Here is a 12802-nt window from a genome sequence, read left to right as displayed (position 1 = left end):
TACACAGATGTTGACAGCACAGAGATAACTTCCCTGCAACCTCAGTTTCTGCTTTTTCATTATCTGCAATTCAATGTAGACTGAACTGCAATGACAATTTGTGTCTAAAAATAAAATAGTAAGATCTGTCACCTACTACCACACTTCTCACTTACCCGTCTCATTCTTCCTAGTAGCTTAAACAGAAACACACAACACCAGAAAACAGCCAAAACAGTACAGACTAATCTGAACTATCCTTCTCACTGCATCCTGAGGACTGAGTTGCCAAGTCCCCTTGTCAGATTGGTTCCCTGGAAATGAGTGCCTTCCACAAAGTGCCTCAACAGAGATGTCAACAGTTCCTTGTGGGCCAATTGAGGATTACTGTTTCAACAGCGCCTGCAAGCTCATTGTTGGCGAAACTGGCTCAGCCAGCCACACATCATGGAAGAGTCAGCCTGGCCCATCTTCTTGCCTCTGAACTAGATCAGAGTATCTTCTGAGAGCCCCAGCCCAGGTCCACAGACCAACTGGGCAACAAGGCTCTTTATCGAGGTTCAAATTTTGCTTCCAGGAGGAAAGATTTTCCCAACACAATCAACCGTTTTTTTGTCAAATTCATGTTCTTAAGTCTGTACCTATTCTGGTTTCCTGAAATGCAGATAAATCAGAGACACAGCATGGAAAGGAAATGGTTTCAAACAGCCAGGGAGCCTTGTGGAAGAACACATTAACGTCCTATGGGCTTCCAGGTAAATGAGAGGATAAGTGCAAGAGGGAAGCAAAATTTTTAAAAAATTCATCAATGATGTGTGGTAACTGATTAAAGACATCAAAGAGAATGCTCTGAAAGTGAACTTCCTAAATAATCACCAGATAAGACCAATGTAGGTGCAATTTTGGTTAGTTTTATTCATATTGGTTTAAAGGGAATGCTTTTGGTTTGGAAAAACTGGTCAGCAACAAAATCCAGAAATTTAACAATTTGAAATGACAAGTTCGAGTTAATGACACGGGTCAGATATTATCAGGCATGATCGCACTGAAATATGTCCTGTCCACATATCCTCAGATGGCTCACAAAACCTGTACTAGGGCTGAATAACAGATGATCTCCTAAGAGGCAACTCCAGAAAGTGAGTCTCTGGTACTAAGGAGATATCCTGTGAACCCCAGAAGAAAGACAGCTATCAGTGCTGTCAGATGAGGCTGGTGCAACCCTAACCTGGTGGTAGGCTTGACTTCCCCACAGCTGGGGGAATCCATGTCCAGAAACCTAGCAAGAGAGTAGCTGGAGAGTATATAAAAACACAATAAACCTTTTGCAGAAAAACAATGACTTTCTATGTTTTGTGTAACTGATACACAAAATTCTGTTCTGAAATGGAACACTGGTTTTAGAACTGAACTTCAATTTTTGATATTTGGAAGATATTAGAGAAAAAGAAAAATTCTCTTTCAAAATATATTTATGTGGAAACTCCCAGTTTCTTTTTTAAGTCAAAATAATCAAAATTTTTTAAAAGCAAAACAATTCCTAAACCCTCCCTGCAAAAACAAAACAAAACAAAAAAACAACTTTGTCAATGCTATTCCAGTTGCCAGTGGCAGGAAGCCAACTCCAAGCAGCTAAAGTGAAAGGGGGGAATAGAGACAGACTTAAATCCAAAGCCCCTTTGGTTCAGGTATGGGTGGACCTAGGATATTACATCATGAGAACCTTTCTCCATCTCTTAACTCTGTTGCCCTCTGCATTGGCTCAACTTTAAGCAGGGTATGTTTAACTGAAAACAAAATAACGCTAGAAGCTCCAGATTTACAATGAATCATGTAACTAACAAATCTCACTGTTAAAACAAAACAAAAGTTCCTCCTAGAGTTCAACAAATGTCTTTGGATTGGGTTTCAAAAGCCTGGCTTGGATCACAGGACCTCCCTGGGGACCCGCTCCTGCAGCTGCATCCCTTGGATTCCACAAGGACAATGGGGTGTGATTTGGCTTCCACAGGAAAACTTGATGTGCTTTCACCAGGGAAGTAAGCTGCCCTCTAAGACCAAATGTTATGGTAATATCCATCTGCTGCCTCCACTTACCTATTTCCTCTTTTCCCCAAAAGCCTTTCAAGACAAATCAAGGTACTATCTTCTGCAGACACACTCTCCAAATTCCACTGAGTTGTTTACTCAGAAATGGTTAATTAAAAAAGCAAAGAGCTGGTCCAGATTCTCTCTTTTTGGTGATTGTCCCACAACATACTCATGCTTCCCTCAGTTGAAAATTTACCACACTTTTTGTAACTGTTTTTTCCTCTTTGCTTTTTTTTCCTGTCCTTGACACCTAGGACAATATTTGCCACAAAAGATGTAAATTTACGAAACTGGGCTGTTGTTGATGGAGGCAGTTCTTTCTTGGGGTATACTGACAGGCCTACTATAATATCAGTTATACTGAATTTATTCTGAAATAATTCTGAAACACTCTCCAGCAAAACTTTGGTCTTTGATGTTGTTATCTTGTAGATGAAAACTTGAAAATTCAGCAACTGAGAAATGCATTTTTACCTAGTCTTGAAGACTGGAACTCAGACAAGAACAGTAAAATATTAACTGCTAAAGGAACTTAAAATAATTCATTAGGAAGTGCTAGCTCCTCTATTCAACACCAAGCCTAGTAAAATAATCATGATTCATCCCCAACTTCAGTTATACCCTCAGTTCATCTTCTGACTTCACAAAAATATAGGTTTTGTATTCCATTATGATCAAAGATACTTCATGTAAAAACAGCCTATGGAACAGCAATGCATGACTATTCAGATGATGTTATTTTTAACATTGCTGAAATTTACCACTACTTAAAATACACTAACTACATAAATGGAGTCTAGAGAATACTCCTTTGCATTCTGCAAATTATATATGTACCCTGAGCCTAATGTTCACAGGTCTCCTCCTCAGCCTTGGATAGAAATGAGCATTATTCCATAATAACCCACTTTCAGCATCTCAGGTTTTAGAACCATCCCTGTCAACTTGAATCCTATTGATCAAGACATTTAAAGGTGTACTGAATGAATATCACATCTAGGGCCTACAGTTTCAGGAGAGACTTATACCAATGTGTGAGTGTCAAGGCAAAGGTCAATTACTGTGAACTGTTCAATGCATGGAGTTAGGTGTGCCACACACAAGTGGAGTCACCCAAATGTAACTTCTCATTCCACTTGACATTTACCTCCCATGCTTGGCTGTGAGAATCTGGTTTCACACTGGAGAGACGATGGACTATGCTAGACTTCTCAATGGGTGGCACAAGAAGGCAGAGAACCACGCGTGCTGTGCTGCTCTTTAGGGGAAATTTCGGGGAGTTTTAAGAGTAGTCCCTCTACACAGTTATCTTCTACTGACTCCAGATAAGGTGCATTGAATCCCTGCCTGAGATAAGATGTGACTGCACATCTCAAGGCTGCTCAGTGCCTCAGTTAACACCATACAAACTCTGAGAGGGTTAGTGCCTTAGTTAACACCATACAAACTCTGAGAGGGTTAAATTATTACTAGTCTTGTTAATATATAAGAAACAAGAGCCTCAGAGAGTTTAAATAAGTTTCTGACAATTATATTTCAAAAAGTCCTACTACAATTCTTTTCCTCACAAGGATTCTGATAGTTATTTTTAGGATATTTGTACATAGCAAAGGAGATGCATTTTGTATTATCTTGAAGGGAGCATTAATTATCTTCGACCAATGAACCTTTTAAGGTATTACAATAGTAATTTAAATCATCAGTTTGTGCTTGGCAAGGGTTTTATATCACAAAATATGCCTATTAATTGTTTAAGAGTTTAGATAATAAACAATCCATATTTGTAAAGTAAATCCTGTGAAATTGTGTTTCATCCTAGTAACATCCTCAAATACCTTTATCACTTAAGATATGGTTTCTTTTTCTATAAGAAACTTCAGAAAACACTTCAAAAGATCCTAAATATAATTTTGTTTGGATTTTTAAAATGAAATTGAAAATTGCAGATTTAAGAAATGCTTTCTCAAGTCCTCCTCCAAGCATAACACACCTAACAGAACAGAGTTGACATTTGTCCATGGCGATCCTTCAAAATAGAGCAATTAAATCAAGTTTGGGGGATTATTTATCTTCTAAAAATTACATGGCATATTTCTGCTCTAGGAAGCTATTGACCTTTTAAAGCTACAAAGCATTTTTATACAACAAAAACATTTTTATCTTAAAAGGTACACTAACATTTAGTCAAATTTGATAGTTATGGGTTTAATAGGCTGCAACCATGGATGATTATATTTGATAATATGATGACTGCAAAGCAAAAAAAAAAATGGCATCTTAATACCAAGTTAAATTGCACCCAATATTCTAATGACACAATTGCCCTAGAAGCTGTTCTAGCTTTCCAGCGATTCCCTACATGTCCTCTTCTCTGGCCATGATCAGGGCAGGTAAGGATGGGCTGACAGAGCCACACCTGTGCACTAACTCAGACAGATGAAGTGGTTTCAACTTGAACTTTATGCAGTAAGCTTGTTGTATTTAAATTATTTTCACACACATTTAATTTCTCCCCACTTGCTTCTTCAGTTTAGGAATCATTCATTTTAGAAGGAGCTGGGGTTTGTCCTTAGCCTCTCTGAATTTCAGTGTCCCTCTGAAGCCCTGGTGCCTGAGTTGTCTGCAACCTCAGCAGGAAAAGGCAAGGACCTTTAGCCTTGTCCCTCTGAGAGATTTGTGATCTCTTACCAACCCTTTCTAGGCATTCTGAATTAGGGTAGCAAATGATTAAAAAGAAAATGGGTAAGTATTTATTGACAGCCTCAACCTCACTGTGGGAGATGTCCTCTGATATCTCCAGAGGGGCATGCCAGAGAGGCCACAAGCCAATTGATTTCTGAAACTCCTAGAGTCCACAGAAAAGAGCTAACCTCTGCTCCTGGAGGTAAACAATACATCATAATATATTTATTAATCTGGAGGCTTTTAACTAAAAAATGTAGCCCTCACTGTATTCTCTGAAAATCTCCGCTTTCCCTTTCATACCATCTCTTATTCTGCCTTTCTTCTTTCTCAATTACCCAGAACCTCAGGGTGAGAAAAAAACCTTGCAGGCTAAATTACTCAACCCCTCTGGCTTTGTCTTCTCCATGCAGCTTCATACCTGGCTTGCTTCCATTCATCTTTGTAATTATTATTATTTTCCCCATTTGTTGTGAAATTGTTGCTGCCTACAGGGCAGGCACAGAGAAGAACATGGTCACTTGTTTCTAAATGGTAGAACCAAGATGAGCTTGACATCAAAAAGTTCCTCTGTCATAAGGTGAGGTCTAGGACATACCTGCCCAGAAGGATTTACATACCCTCACAGTCCTTCACCTATCTTACTACATCCAGGGAAGACCAGCCACTCAAGTAGTGAACTAGTAAACAAACAAATTATTGCTTTGCCATGTAAATAGCATACCTGAGGATCATCTTTCTCCTTTAAAGTTTAAATTAAGGGAGAATTGAGAATTAAAGGAGGAGCATCATTGGTTAGAGACACTTTATTATAAATTAGGATGCTACTTTGTTATAATTTAGTGATCAACTGGTAATTTAGCCAGTTGTAACAAGAAAAGAGGACAGTTTTTAATAATCCCAAGGAAGAAAAGGCAATTTTGGAGGCTGAGATATTTTGTAGGTGGAAATAGAACAAAAAGAGAGGGGTTGAGGGGTCCTCAAACAAATTGGGAAATTTAGGATGTCAGGGGCAATCTAGTTATCTAAATTCTAGATACCTAAAATCTAGATACCTAGATACCTACTGGCATCTAAACATGGGTGTGAGGGGCACCAGGAGGTAGGGAAGATAGAAAAATGACTGATAGCAAAAAAACCTGAATACAGGTAATTGTACTAGGATTAGAATTGTGTATCTATATTAATAACATCTATGTGCTGAATTGTGGAACTTACATTGAGTGGTCTATAGAACAGTCATGACAAAATTAACAGTGAACATATGACCACCATCATTTCAACATGATTTTGTTTTGCACATATCCCCCCCCCCCCAATAAAACCAAACCAAACAAATGTTACACATAAGACAGACAGCACTTGAGCCCGGGCAGCCCTTGATGACAAGGTCAGAAAGTTCACACCTCATTCATGTGCAGGTACTCACCGCTTCTTTAAAGCTGGCTCATTTAAATTCGCCTGCCTTCTCCCTTTTTGATGTCATGGGTGGGCTTCAATTTTGCTTTATCATCTGGTTTTGCAAATTGTTAGTTCCTGTGGATGATGACAAGTAAAGGGATTAAAGGAAGTACAGGATAATGAACAAACAAAAGTAGGCATAAATCAGATGCACAGGGATGTTCACTTGGGGCAGACAGACTGAGGTACTGCTGGTCTGTGGCCAACTTTGTTTCCCATTCTAGGTCTAGAATACTCTAAGAAAGCATAAAGGATCTTTCCAAATGCATAACTGCTATTTGGCAGAAATAGCAATCATTACACATGAGTCCTAGCTAATGAGATATTCCTTCTTATTTCCAAAGAAATCCCACACCTTCTTTGGAGATTCTAAGAGATTTTTCATCCTGTCTAAAAGTATATGGGGTGCAGAAGGCAAGTTACATGAGGATCTAGCTATACATCGGATCACTGGCAAAAACATACTGACTTAATAGCAGACTAGGCTGCAATCCTATTTCTGCCCACGTTTATCTTGAAAGAAATCCTTCACTGGCCCTTATGCAACTGTAAATGAGTTTTTAAAAGTATTTCATCTCTACAGTGCTGTACAATTTACAAAGTAATTGGATATTCATTATCCCCTTTGATTTTTATAATATGTTGTATCTCTAGTTTCAAAAGGAGGATACTGGTACCCAAAGGGCTTGTGTGGCCAGCACGAGGACATGTAGTGACTGCTTACAAAGCCGGAACCCAAACTATGTTTTCTGACTCCTAGCCCACAACTGTCACATCGGAAGTGTTTTTCTAATTTTCAAAGTCAAGCTAACTATACAATGGACAAGAATGAATGCATTTCAAAAGTGTAATATAGCTTAATATACAACAAAATGATCTTGCATTCTACCCCAGAACTAAAGTGTTTTAAATGATGCCAAAGACATTTGTTTGTATCATAAGATAGTAAATTCCAAAAAAAAAAAAAAAATCCTGAAGTCAAATCAGACCTCACTAATATTCCAAAACTTTTGTAAGTAAAAAAAAAAAAAAAAATGAGAAGCAAGGGGAGAAGCTACAGAGCAAGCATGCTGTTATCAGAGCAGCACCTTGGCTGTGTCCTGCCACTCACACCACAGCCCACTGCCACCACAGCCAGCTGCTACCACAGCATCCAGCCTCCACCTTTGGCATTCCTGGCCCTGGCTTTTTTGCCTCATACCAAACTTTGCTAATTTCATAGTACTGTACCATATTTCTTGGTATTATGTAAAGTACCCTACTTAGGCATGTTGACTTCACTAATTAGTCTATAAATACTTGACTTTTACCCACTGCTTTGGTAAGTGAGATAATTATCGAGGAAAGGCCAAAGCATTTATGGTCAATCAGATGAGGAGAAAGGGAATATGGTCTTTTAGCTGAGTAAAATGTAAAACATTATGTGGCAAGGCAGAAGCTATTAGCAGGATCAATATCTCTCCTAGTACCTTCATAAATCATTACATCAAAGGCTGGACACAGGATGGAGAAAACCTCAGTCTACCTCCATACAAGCTTCCAAACTGGTAAATAAAATTCCATGTAAGTGAAAAAGACCTAATTGGTTGTACAAAGGATATGACAAGCTACAAAACCAGTCTCCCAGTTCTGAGTATATAAAGAATTTTGAATCATTAGTGACGAAGAAAAGTAGGAAGACAAAGAACACTGCTACTCTCTGGGCTGCACATTTATAATTTGCAACTAGTAAATATGTATGAATCTGTTCCACTGCAGTGAGGGATGACATACTGCTTTCTAGAGATAGCACAGGGCAGAGAAATCAAAGTAGAGGACGGATCAGTGGTTGCAATCTCCCTCCCCCTCCTCCCACGTTTAGCAGTTCTCAATCTTCCAAATCTTCCTCTACTTAAATTACTCAGTTGGGTACAGTTTCCTAAAATGAAAAGGACTTTGATAGCAGTGAATGTTCAATGTATAGCAAAAAGCATCCTGTGGTGAGTTCTCACTGTATCATGAGACATAAATAATAGTATTTTTTTCCCCTAAACCCTTAATCATTCCCATTCTCTTTGATGCTCCTAGAAAAACAAGTGAGCAATTAAAAGAAGTTTCTAGGCTTACTGGTCCAGTTTTCTCTTTTAACTCAAGAACAATTTTGCTTTTCTATTATGGAACAAAAAGACAAAAGGAACATTTTACAGAGATTAATACCATATAAGGTTAGGCTTTCCCTTAAGGCTGCAGTATTTTCCTACTTGTTGAGATGATGGTGAATAAAGACACTATTTTAATTCTACTACAACTTTTGTTTTGTATTTGTAAAGTTTAATCGAAAATATTCTTTTTCGGATGAGTTCAAATCACTTTACTAGAAATCTGTCAAACTTCATGGTAAGTTAGAACGATGAGCTTGCATCAGAAAATTTATTTAGAAAGGTCATAGCTGGCAAATTCAGCAACAAAAGAAAGCAAAGCTCTCCCAAAATCTTGAAACATTCATTCATTCATGATTAATTATTTTGTTCAGTAAAACATTTTCAGGAATTTAAATACAAGGCTTAGGTATGATGATAATTATATTAAAGAAAGCTCCCCAAAGGTTCTATCCTCCAAGAACTTGACAATCTAAGCATGTATGTTAGTAACACAACACTTAAAACATTCAACAATATTAGAAGATGTAAATTATAATTCAAAGTAAAAGTCAACTGTCACATTTACCACATATGGTCATGTGCCAAAGAATGAATACACTAAGATGAAAGGAAATTTCTACTGGCAGAGGTTATTGGGAAGAGACACAAAGGACTAGCTAGCTAGATGTGATTCAAGTAGGTGGAGAAAAGAACACTTATTCTCATGGATGGAGAAAGTTTGAAAAAGCAGGTGCAAGTACACAATGCCATGCAAAGAGACGGCCCTGTGGACATGTTGCAGATCAGGGGCGGGTCCTCCCCAAGAGGCAGGAAAACTGTGAGAGCCTCAAGTCAGGAGAGTTTTTCCTTAAGATGGGAGAAACATGGAGAGTCAGGAGAATGTACATTCCATCCCCTCATCCAGAAGGACTGGGGGAATTGAAATGGCAAAGGAAGGGATGTGACCAAGAAGCGATGGAGGTGGGAACCTGGGTAAAGAAGCCTGAGACCATCAGGAAGCTTGCCTACCACAGCAACGAGGTTTCAGAAGATGAGGAGCAAGTCACATCTCCAAGGAGGGGGCATGGGGAGAATGGCTCTTTTTGTAGCAACTCCCTGACAAGTACAGGAATGAGTGGGGTGGGGGGCAAGGATGGCAGAGATGAGAATCAGGTAGCTTTGATCTTCTACTTCTGAGTGAAATCAGAGGTCCCGCTGGGTCAGGAGCTGCACACAGTGCTAGGAACAGCACCTCACCGGCCTCTCCCATCCCTGGCAAGGGTAACATCCTAAGATACCTTAGAGTGCAACCTGCCAGATTCTAGCAACTTAAGGAAGTGAGCTGAAAGCAGAGATTCATTTTGAGACTGTAAGCACGAAAAACAGGCATGGTGAGAAACAAGACATAGGGAGATGTGTCATTAGGAGGCCACAGGTTATACTAAGTATTAAACTGACATTCTTCTACCCTCACACCCTCTCCTGTCTTCTGAAGTTTAAGTGAATTTATGCCCAGTGCACCACTGTGGGAAGTCACAAGAAGAAAAAAAAAAAGAGCTGATATTGATGGGAGAAGAGCGCTTCTGCAAGAGCCCTGCCATGAAGGATGCTGAGGGGAAGGCTGCCCCAAGGTGCCCTCTGGGAGCTGGAAAACCAACCCAGTGCAGAGCTGTCTAGAAGGCAGGATCTGCAGAGTTGGGGACCTCTGGGGAGACCACAAAATGTCTATGCCAGGCAAAGAGTGTCCAGCTGACAACTGCCTTTTCCACCCAGCAGAAGCACCTTTCTGCCGACAGTTTTTTAGCAATGAGGCTATCAGCTATCGTGTTGATGACAGGGCTCCACTGGCTGAAAGAATTTTGCAGTCTCCAGTCTGAACAATTCCTCTGGGTGTCCTTGTTCAAGCAGCAGTTAATTTGAAAACAATTAGCCGGCCACTCACTTCTTTGAGGCACAGCAAGGTTGGACAGGCTGTCAGGCTGGACGAACATCCCGGCACAACACTCTGAAGGGGCCAGAGCGTTTCCAAGATGGGTCTGGGTTTGTACTGGTGTTAGGAGAAGTCCAGCACTTCTAACCTGATGACAGTGAATCACTCATCTATTTGCCTTAGTTGCTAGGGCATACTTTATTTTTCCTGTTACAGGGAGATCCTTTTACCTTTCATACCAGATAGACTGAATATTCATTATTTTTCTTTTTGTCATTTTCCACTCTTCCAGGTCAGGGGCAAAAATAGATCATTATGGCAAATTACAGATGGGAAATCAACAAAAGATAGAGATTAAGGAGAAACAGATTTTTATTAATAAAACTCTTAGGTTGGTGTTTCAATGTAGCAGACATCCATTTACCAGCTGACCAATACAGTCTTGAGACTGATATTCCTTTCTGATCAAAGAGCATTTCTTTTCTTCCACTTACATTCTCTCCCATACTTGGTCCTTTTAAGGAAGATAAAGACAACATGAGAAAATTCTTCTCTTTCTCACTCTTCTGAACACTTGTCCCTCTTCTCTGAGACCTATTTGGCTTCCATAACTAAGAATGCCATAAATAGGGCAAAAATATGTTACTAGAGACTCTCTCAGTTCACTGCAGTACTCCTTCAGCTAACTCTGGCAAATTCACACACATCTGGCCTGTTGGCATATCTCTGCAGAATTCAGCTGCGCCAAAACATGGATGAGGAGATACCTCTCAGAGAGAAACACGCCCCTGCCTTGCGGACCCCCAAAATGTGCAAAGGTCATGGGCCACAAAAATAGCCCCTGAAAACACAGGTCCCCTTATTTAGTGCCTTTGTACTTCTTTTGCATTTTCAGGGTTCAGTTATCTTCTTAGAACTGGTTTTATACCTTGGCTCTTTATAAACTACACTGGAATCCAGTATTTGGTTCACAATTTTACTTTGTGTTGGACACAGAAGACTACAAAATTCAGACAGATGTGGAACTAAGTCTATGGCCCCAAACTACGGATTGAGACTTCAACGTCTCTCAGGAAGCTAAGACAACTTCTGAAAATGGGTATTTAAATATACTTCCTCTATTGTTTTGAAGTATATACATGTATTATGCTAAATCATAGCTATCCAAAGCTGTGAATATGAGAACAAGGGCTGCAGAGAATTTGTGGATTTCTTCCCTTTAACTTCATTGCCAGAGGTGCTACAGTAGAAAGGAACCACACAGAACAATGGTGGAAGGGGGTCTCATATAGGAGCTTAGAAAAATGTATACAGTTTGTAACAAAGAGAACTTCAATTTCCAAAAGAAATTACAACATGCCAGAAGCATGGACTACAAGAAAAAAAAATGTCAGATTTATCAGGTTAAGTAACTTTTAAGAAATAATAAAACAATGTTCTTTAGTAAGGTACTTTATGTATTCCCTATAGTCCATTCCTAAAAGTAATATATAATTAAACTGCAAGTTTCAACCAGTTAAAAAACCAAAGCAAGAAATGTCAGCTCTCTCTCACCACAGTCCCACTTTCTAAAGGACCACAAACTGTTTCATGTACAGCCTTTGCATATACAAAAATGTGTATCTGCATATTTACACATATGAATATTTTATGATACATGCTTAAACTATATGAAAACACTTATTATTTTATCCAGAGGAGCTTATACTATGTATGATATTCATATATCATTATTCCACATAACTGGCATAGAATGGCAACATTGTATTCTACTGAATAGGTACACTAACAACACCCATATTCCTATCAGTGTACTTTTTGATTAGTTCTAAGTTTTGACCTCAACAAAAAATATAGAATATATTTTCCTGTATTAGAACTAAAACACCACCAAGAAATATTTTCTCCATCTACACTCCTTCAAACAGCATGATAGCTTCACACCATTACTGAATAGCATCAACTGTCTTCAATAATTGAAAAATACTGTCCTATTTTGTTTCCATCACTAACATCATTAATGTTTGTCAGCCACTGTATTTTTTGAACTGTCCAATTATATTATTTCCATATTTTCTTCTATTGGATTACCTTTTAATATAACTTTATTTATTTATTTATTTATTTATTTATTTATTTATTATATGGTGCTGAAGATTAAACCCAGTGCCTCACATTGTGCTAGGCAAGTGATCTACCACTGAGCCACAACCCCAGCCCATGGATTATTTCTTTTTAATTGATTGATACATATGTGCCTCTTGTTTAACAAGGAAATCAGCACTCATCTCTTCACATATCATATCCTGCAAATACTTTTCCTAATTTTCCATTTATCTACTGATGTTATGGTTTAGATATGAAGTGTATCCCAAAAGCTCATGTGTGAGACAATGCAAGAAAGCTTAGAGATGAAATGATGGGTTATGAGAGCCTAACCTATCTGGTGCATTAATCTGCTGATAGGGATTAATTTGGTGGTAACTATAGAGAGGTGGGGTGTGGCTGGAGGGGGTGGGTCATTAGGAGGGCATGCCTT

The 12802-nt window shown here is 38.9% G+C and overlaps 1 protein-coding gene across 5 annotated transcripts in view; it reads right to left on the bottom strand.

The window, feature by feature from the left end:
- The window catches only part of ENOX1 (ecto-NOX disulfide-thiol exchanger 1), a 549814-nt gene that overhangs the window by 337216 nt on the left and 199796 nt on the right, over positions 1–12802 (bottom strand). For all 5 annotated transcript variants that reach the window (XM_081287123.1, XM_081287124.1, XM_081287121.1 and 2 more), the window contains one exon: positions 6182–6288. The gene's annotated coding sequence lies outside the window, so the exon portion shown is untranslated. The remainder of the gene's footprint in view (positions 1–6181; positions 6289–12802) is intronic.

The sequence above is a fragment of the Spermophilus citellus genome, assembly GCF_964194105.1.
Source record: "Spermophilus citellus genome assembly, chromosome: 1".
NCBI classification, from domain to species: Eukaryota; Metazoa; Chordata; class Mammalia; order Rodentia; family Sciuridae; genus Spermophilus; species Spermophilus citellus.
Note: the sequence above shows the minus strand (reverse complement) of the source record. Positions and strands in the feature narration are given on the sequence as shown.